This window comes from Enhydra lutris, unplaced genomic scaffold (assembly GCF_002288905.1).
Source record: "Enhydra lutris kenyoni isolate GAN:26980312 unplaced genomic scaffold, ASM228890v2 scaffoldscaffold31, whole genome shotgun sequence".
NCBI lineage: Eukaryota > Metazoa > Chordata > Mammalia > Carnivora > Mustelidae > Enhydra > Enhydra lutris.
Genome location: NW_019154115.1, coordinates 16140940 through 16149872, shown reverse-complemented (window position 1 = coordinate 16149872; position 8933 = coordinate 16140940).

Sequence of the window (8933 nt, the reverse complement as noted above, 5' to 3'; positions counted from 1 at the left end):
TTCCGCTTCTTTATCTTTAGTGTGTGTGAATATGCTATATGTTTATATATACTGTGTGTGTGGATTCGGTATAAGCATTTTAAAAAGTGTATTCTGATCTGTCTCATTTCAGGAGTAGAAACTATAAATATTTGATTATCAGACCTTTTCCAAATTGCTGTGAATGGGTTAAATAATTAAAAAATGGAAAGAAGTCCATTATTTGGTAATTCTAAATACAGTTTTGCCATTGTAACTATGGAAACACATGTACAGAAGTACATATTTAATGCAGTTAACAATCAATATAATTACACAGTAATTACAATGTAATGCCTTGGATTTATGTGGCCTTAACATATTGCATAATTTAGTAGATAACTGCAGCTGGGGTCTGAATGGTAGGAAGCACCTTTTGGGGTAGGAAACTTGAGAGGAGGCATCAGGAATAGCCAGGATATACTGGCTGAGAATGGCAGATGACATGGAATTCTCTGGTCCAGACACAAGAGCACTCCTGACTACGGATGTGTGTTGAGTGGCTCTGGTGTACTTGTTTTTTATCACAGCAATGTCCCCAAACCCAGCTTCACAAAGATATGACATCATCAAAAGGAACGTGGTACCATATAATGTAACAGAACTACCTGGGACTGAAATTAGGCGTCGTATCCAAAAGGTATCAAGTACCAGTGTTTTTGCTTTGGTGCCCCAACTCACTTTAGCTTGCATAGTTTAGGAACCTTGGCCCCAAGAAGAGCCAGTGGGGATGGCAGGCTGTGGATATGGAAAGGAGCAAAACCTATGATAACTAACTTAGAGGGCAAATAACCTGAAAATTTCCTTGGAAAGGTTACTGAAAGAGGATTGTACTTGGAAGAACATAGCTAAGGATTAAGTTACAGAGATACTTGGCACTAGGAAGTCAATGGTGTATTGAGCTTTTTTTCATTATTAATCTAAACAGTATTACTGGGCTTGAAAAATAATAGTACACAAGGACTTACAAACTTCAAAATCTGCCACATACTTTGTTATTTACTGATTGTTTTTCTTTAATACTATTATTTATAGACTTTGTTTTTTATTTTTTATTTTTTATTTATTTATTTTTTTTAAGATTTTATTTATTTATTTGTCAGAGAGAGAGAGGGAGAGAGAGCAAGCACAGGCAGACAGAATGGCAGGCAGAGGCAGAGGGAGAAGCAGGCTCCCTGATGAGCAAGGAGCCCGATGTGGGACTCGATCCCAGGACGCTGGGATCATGACCTGAGCCGAAGGCAGCTGCTTAACCAACTGAGCCACCCAGGCGTCCCTAGACTTTGTTTTTTAATGTAAACATTTTTTTTAAGATTTTAAGTAATCAACGCCTAACGTGGGGTTTGAACTTAAAACCCTTAGATCAAGAGTCACATGCTCCACCAACCAAGCCAGCCAGGTACCCCAGATGTAAACATCTTTTTAAAGGAAAACTTCTATCTCTTCTATAAATAGAAAATCTGGTTACATAAAGATAACTGAAAATGAAAATGGAATTCTTGGCTTCTGGCCTGATCAGATGACAAATGGTTTTCTTACCAGGTGTTCCTGGAAATCATCAGTAAAGGTTCTTCTTGTTCTTGATCTTGTTCTTATTCCTGTTCTTCTTCTTCATATAATGTAGGTGTCATAAAATTCAACCTTTTACAATGTAAAATGCAGTGGTTTTTAGTATATTCACAGGTTGTGCAAACCGTCACCACTGTAATCCCAGACTGTTTTCATTACTTCATAGGAAACTCCATATTCATTAGCATTCTCTCCCCTTTCCTCCTCTCAGCTCCTAGCAACCACTAATAGGCTTTCTATCTCCATCAGTTTGCCTGTTCTGGACATTTTATGTAAATGGGGTCATGTAATACGTGTCCTTTTGTGTCTGGCTTCTTTGACTTAGCATAATATTTAAGATGGCCATCACACTGGAGCATGTATCAGTACTTCATTCCTTTTTATGACTGAATAATACCTGTCGTAAGAATATACATTTTATTTACCCATCAGTTGGTGGACATTGAGTTTTCACTTTCTGGCTACTTCAAACATGTATGTACACTTTTTTTAAAAAAAGATTTTATTTATTTATTTGACACAGAGATCACAAGTAGGCAGAGCGACAGAGAAGGGGCAACAGGCTCCCTGCTGAGCAGAGAGCCTGATGTGGGGCTCAATCCCAGGGCCCTGAGATCATGACCTGAGCTGAAGGCAGAGTCTTAATCCACTGAGCCACCCAGGCAACCCCCAAACACTTTTTAATGTAGACATATTTTAAATTCTCTTGGGTAATACACCTAGAAGTAGAATTGCTAGGTTATAATAATCCTGTGTTTAACTTTTTGAGGAATTGCCTATTTTCCAAAGAGGCTGCACCATCTTACATTCTGACTAGTAATATACAAGGGTTACAATTTTTCCACTTCCTCACCAACAGTTGTTTTTTGTTTTTTTGGTTTTTTTTTTAAGATTTTATTTGACAGGGTGCCTGGGTGGCTCAGTGGGTTGAAGCCTCTGCCTTCGGCTCGGGTCATGATCTCAGGGTCCTGGGATCGAGTCCCGCATCGGGCTTTCTGCTCAGCAGGGAGTCTGCTTCCTCCTCTCTCTCTGCCTGGCTCCTTGCCTGCTTGTGATCTTTCTCTATCAAATAAATAAATAAAATCTTAAAAAAATTTAAAAAAAAGATTTTATTTGACAGACAGGGGTCACAAGTAGGCAGAGAGAGAGGGAGAAGCAGGCTCCCTGCTGAGCAGAGAGCCCCATGTGAGGCTTGATCCCAGGACCCTGAGATCACAACCTGAGCCAAAGATACAGGCTTAACCCACTGAGCCACCCAGGTGCCGCCCCCCCCAACAGTTGGTCTTGTCAGTCTTTTGGATCATAGCCATTTTGGTGTGGGTGAAGAGCTATTTCACTTTGATTTTGATTTTCATTTCCCTGATGATTAATTATGTTGACTATCTTTTTATGTGCTTACTGGCTATTCATATTTCTTCTCTGGAGAAATGTCTACTCAGATCCTTTGCCCATTTTTAATAGGGTTGGGTTTTACTGAACGGTAAGAATTCTTACATATTCTAGATACAACACATATATATGATTTTTCTCTTTTTTTAAGTCCAAAATGGCTAAAAATTAAGGTGTCGGTGTGGATATGCTCCTTCTGGGGGCTCTAGGAGAAGATCTATTTTCTTTCTTTCTCAGTTTATAGAAGCTGCCTGAATCCCTTGGTCTGTGGACCACATCCTCCTACCTCTAATGTCTTCACATCTCCTCTGACTCTCACTTTCTATCTTCCTCCTATTATTTTTTTTAAAGATTTACTTATTTTAGAGAGAGAGATTGCATGTGTGAGCAGGGGGAGGGACAGAGGAAGAGGGAGAGAAATCCTTCAGACTCCCCACTCAGCACAGAGCCTGACCTGGGGGTCAACCCCAGGACCCTGAGGATCACGACCTGAGCCAAAATCAAGTCAGATGCCCAACCAACTGAGCCACCCAGGTACCCCTACTTTCCTCTTACAAGGATGCTTGTGATTACATTGGGCTTACCCAGAAAATCCAGGACAATCTCCCTATCTAGGATCTTCACTTTAATGACATCTGCAGTGTCCCTTTTGCTAAGTAAGGTAACCTATTCACAGGTTCTGGGGATTAGGACATCTGTAGGGGGCCACTGTTCTGCCTATCACAGAATACCAAATTTTAAAATGCTATCTCAGATTTGAAAACTGAGATTCTGAAAATATGAATTTATTCATTCTTACTCCATTCCAATGGCTAATGGTTGTATGACCTCCAGCAAGATAAGAATAATTTCTACTTGGGCGCCTGGGTAGCTCAGTTGGTTAAGTGACTGCCTTCGGCTCAGGTCATGACCCTAGAGTACCAGGATTGAGTCTGCTTCGGGCTCCCTGCTAGACAGGGAGTCTACTTCTCCCTCTGACCTTCCCCTTCTTGTTCTCTCTCTCCCTCTCAAATAAATAAATAAAATCATAAAGAATAACTTCTACTTAACGGGTTGTTTTGAAGATAAAATTAGATAATATACAAAGTGCTTAGCACAATGTGTAACACATAATAAGCACTTTGTTAATAACATTTTTTTAAATAAAAAATGATACCATTAAAAATCAAGTGCTTCCAAGTTCTCTTTTTCTCTCCCAAATTATTTACCCATCTCGCTACCACACAATTATTTTGTAAAAGAGATTTTACTTTTAAGTAGTCTCTACACTCAACATGGGGCTCAAGCTCACATCACTGAGACCAAGAGTCACATACTCTACCAACTGAGCCAACCAGATACTTGTGAGCACAGTTACGTTAAGTACTGCTACAAAGCAAGCCACCCCCAGATTTAATGACTTAAATTAATGGTGATTTATTTTTTCTCACTATTCTGTGGGTTGGTCTTACTTGGGCTCACTCATGCCGCCACCGCATTGAGCAAGAGGCTTACTGGACTGTAAGGTCTATACGGCTTTAGTCACAGGTCTGGCAGTGGGTGCTAGCTGTCAGCTAGGGCATCTCCGTTCTCCTTTGTGTGGCCTCCCATGCCCCAGTAAACTAATCTGGCTTTTTTTTTTTTTTTTTTTACAAGGTTTTGGGGCAGTATTCTCAGGGGAGAAGCTGGAAGCTGGAAGGGCTCTTAAAGACTACGTTCTGGAACTTACAAAACATCATTTCCACCACATTCTATAGGTCAAAGCAAGTCACAAGGCCAGCCTAGATTGAAGAGAGTAGAGAAACAGATTCCATCTTTGGCTCGGAAAAAAGGTAAAATCACATTACAAAGGAGTAAACACAATGGAACAAGGGGAATTTATGGCCATTGGAAAACTACCACACTTTTTGGAAGAACTTCGAGGTTACTCATTTCCTGATCCATTAACATGTCCACAATAAATACTTAAATGCTGTATTCATTTCCCCTATTCCAGATGAGCACAGAATATAGGTGGGAAATCTACATTAGAAGAAATCAAAATGGCGAATGAGCATATGAAAACATGTCTAACTTTACCAACAATAGGTAAATGCAAGTAGAAACAATCAGGTACCATTTCCCATTCACCATATAATCCAAAATTAAAAGATACTGTTGGCATACAACAACAGAATTATGTTCAACCACAAAAAATTGTCCCTCCTCAAATATTTTTGACCTAAAAAAACAATTTCATATGGTTCAACCAAAAAAAGGATGTTCCTTACAGCAATGCCTATTAAAAAAATTGTCAATAAGAAACAGTATGAAATAGTCATACAACGTAGTATTTTATAGCAGCTAAAATACACTGACCAGACCACAAAATAATGTTAAATTTAAAAAGGGAATGTAGAAAACATGTATACTATGATGCTATTTGTATAACTGTAAATAATACAAATTAATACTATTATCAGATATGGATACATACATGGCTATGAGAGAATTAAACAGGGAATTGGAAGGGTATATGCCAACTCCTGATAGCCATTGCCTAAAAGGCAAAAGGGACTGGAACTTTGGGTGGCAGTGAAAGGGGTCTTAAGCTTTATCTCTTATGTTTTATTTATTATTTTTTAATGAAGAAATGTAATTAAATGTTAACATTTTAGGGTATTGAGACTATATTGAGCATCTGCCATGTGAATCTTTTGTGCTTTCTGGCATTTTCTTTTCAATTTCACAAAATAAAAGAACAGTCTGATACAGGAAGGTAAAGCAAATCATTTGTAGCTAATGACTGCCTTGACAACTTGTAAATTACAGGGGTAAAAACAAAACAAAACAAAACAAAAACCCCCAAAATCCGAACACAAGAAACTTGTGCCAAGTTCTTTCCCATAATATTAAGGATCAGCCACACCGAGATACTACTTTGGGCGATATGTAAATTTATCAATACTGTTTCTCACAATATTAAGTGAGAAAAGAAGTTATCACGGCAAAAATACCTGAAACAGGAATTCCTAATCTAGGGTCTGTAAATCCCTGACATTTACATATCACCTCATTTTCTGAAAAAGTTCCCATCTCTTCTCAGAGCTTCAAGAATCCTAAAAAAGATGAAAAACAATGAAGGCAAGTGCCTTGTTCACAATACACATTCACTAAATTCATGGGGATCTTCACACTCTGGGGACTCTCCCGCACCTATAATTCAGTCACAGTGCACTTCACCCCAACACCTAGATCATGCTCTTGCCTCATCCTTTTCTCCTAATTTAAAGATCCCCTCTCTGGAGCTTCCAAGCAGTTCACTCTGTGGTCTGTGCAAAAGTTCAAAGCTTATATTGATATCACATGATCAAATTAGAACCATGGTTCTTTCACTATCAGAAACATTTTTTAAATTGTAATTCTATTTGCTTTTAGTCAAAATATATTTTAAAATTTAAATATTAAATTTAATCTAATAAAGGGAGGAATGACCTTTTTATGTTTATCAAAAATGGCACAGATGAGGGGTGCCTGGGTGGTTCAGTGGGTTGAGGCCTCTGCCTTTGGCTCAGGTCATGATCCCAGGGTTCTGGGATTCAGCCCTGCATCAGGCTTTCTGCTCAGTGGGGAGCCTGCTTCCCTTCCTCTCTCTGCCTGCCTCTCTGCCTACTTGTGATCTCTGTCTGTCAAATAAATAAATAAAATCTTTAATAAAAAAAAATGGCACAGATGGAAAACTTTGACAAATACAAATAAAAGACATAGAGATCAGAAGCCAGAAAGAAATCAGAGGAGATGAAGCAGATCTGTTTTAGGGAGCTGCTTTCTCTACACTTCAACCAACTCAGAATTGTCCATCCATCTACTTTTATAGACCAAAGCAGAAAGTGAAGAATAGGTTTAGGGTTCAGAAATATAGAAAACCCCTCCTTTAGTAGAGTGTAGAAAAACTTTGGTTTCTTTTTGAATTTTCCTGAATTCAGTGTAATCTCCAATACACTCATCCAAGGCTGTTACAACAAAATTTCCTCAGATGTCAACACTCTAGCAAGCCATCTGTGCAGCCAGTCTCATACACTGAATCAGCACATGTCTGTGTGATCATGAGAATTTCGTGTAAGTGATGGTGTATGACTTTCAAGGCTAGATTACAGAAGACGTTGTGGTATTTGCCTTGTTCTCTCTTCAATTACTCAATTTGGGGGAAGTTATAGGACAGTCATTAAGCCAGCAATGGAGGCCTCTTACCTATAGCCTTTGGGTGAACCATATTAAAATAAGATCTTCCAGCCTTCAGATGACTGACATTCTGTCTGCAAATCTTGGAGGGACCTTGAGCTAGAGCAATTCAGCTAAGCTGCTTCCAAACTTATGAAACACAGAAATTGTGAGATGGGATAATTTGTTACACAATAGATTACTGATGCACACTATACCAAATGAAAGAAGCCAGACACAAAGGGCCACATATTGTAGGATTCTGTTGATACAAAATGTCCATAATAGGCAAATCCAAAGAGACAGAAAGTAGGCTGGTGGTTTCCAGAGTCTTGAAGGAGAAAGGAACAGGAAGCAAAGACTAATGGGTAGAAGATTGTTTTTTTTTGGGGGGGATGGATATACACCTTGTGGCTATACTAAAAACTACTGAATCATACACTTTAAGGTATATGAGTTTTGAATTATATCTGAAATATGTATTTTTTACATTACAGATTTGTTACCTGGAAGTAGAGTGAGGTTCTAACCAAAACCTAAAATATGGGAGTGGTTTTGGAACAGAGCAGTGGTTGGAAGTTGGAGTGAAGTCTTTTGAAGTCTTAGTGAAAGCCCCAGGAGACTTGAAGAAACTGTTCAGAAATATGATGGCCTTTCCGGAGGCTGCAGGTGTGGACTTAAATGAGAGTAAGGAAGATCTTACTGGAAATTGGAGGAAAAGGAATTTTGTAGTGTTAGAAAGTTTAGCAACACTGTTGCCTGCAGGAACAGGAAAAGTAGAACATATGCCCAATGAACTGGGTGATCCAGCTAAGATGTCCAGTATTGAATGTGTCTCCTAGCTTCTTCCTACTGCTTATATCAAAATACATGAGAGATATAAGCTAAAGGAAGGACTACTAGCCAAAAAGAATACTGGATGGTTTGGAAAATTCCCAGAATCTCTGGATGGTGAATGAAGCTAAAATGGCTTCAGGGCAATGATAAAATTGAGGGCACTTCCAGGAAAACATTTTCTAAAATGAAGCTGAAGGCGTGCTTGGGTGGCACAGTTGGTTAAACGTCTGACTCTTGGTTTTGGCTCAGGTCATGATCTCAGGGCGGTGAGATAAGCCCCACGTTGGGCTCCAAGCTCAGTGAGGAGGCTGCTTAAGTTTCTCTCTCCCACTGCTCTTCCCTGCACTCACACACGCTTTCTCTCTGTAAAATAAATAAATATTTTTAAAAAAAAATTTAAATGAAACCGAGGGTCTGACTAAAATCATTTGACTGCTGAAAAGAACCAAGATGATGTCTCAGAGAGCTATATAAACAACAGGGTTTATTAGAAACAAGTTTTTTTCTCCAATTGTCTCAGCAGAATCCTAAGTTACAGAAGGGCCTTCTTTGAAGACATTTGGTGGTATGCCTTTCATTTACTAACATGGACCCCAATGGGATCTGTAGGATACTCACCAAGTTTAAACAAATTGTATGGGCAGGAACACTACTCAAACTGAAAGGAGGGACAGAGTACAAAAGAGGCCTTTGAACCTCCAAATTTATATAAGCAGAAAGCAGGCTGGGAAAACCACTCAGCTACAAACACATGCTACCTTTCATGAAAAAATAATAAGTCAGAGTGTAGAACTGTGAGCCGGAGAATATAGCCCAAGAGCCAAGAATTATCCCCAGGCCCTGAGTACCAATCAAGGAAATGCCAACCTGTGTTCGGTTGGATTTCAGAATTGCAAGAATGTGTCTTCCATTTCCCCCCATAGGGTCCATAGCAGTAACTG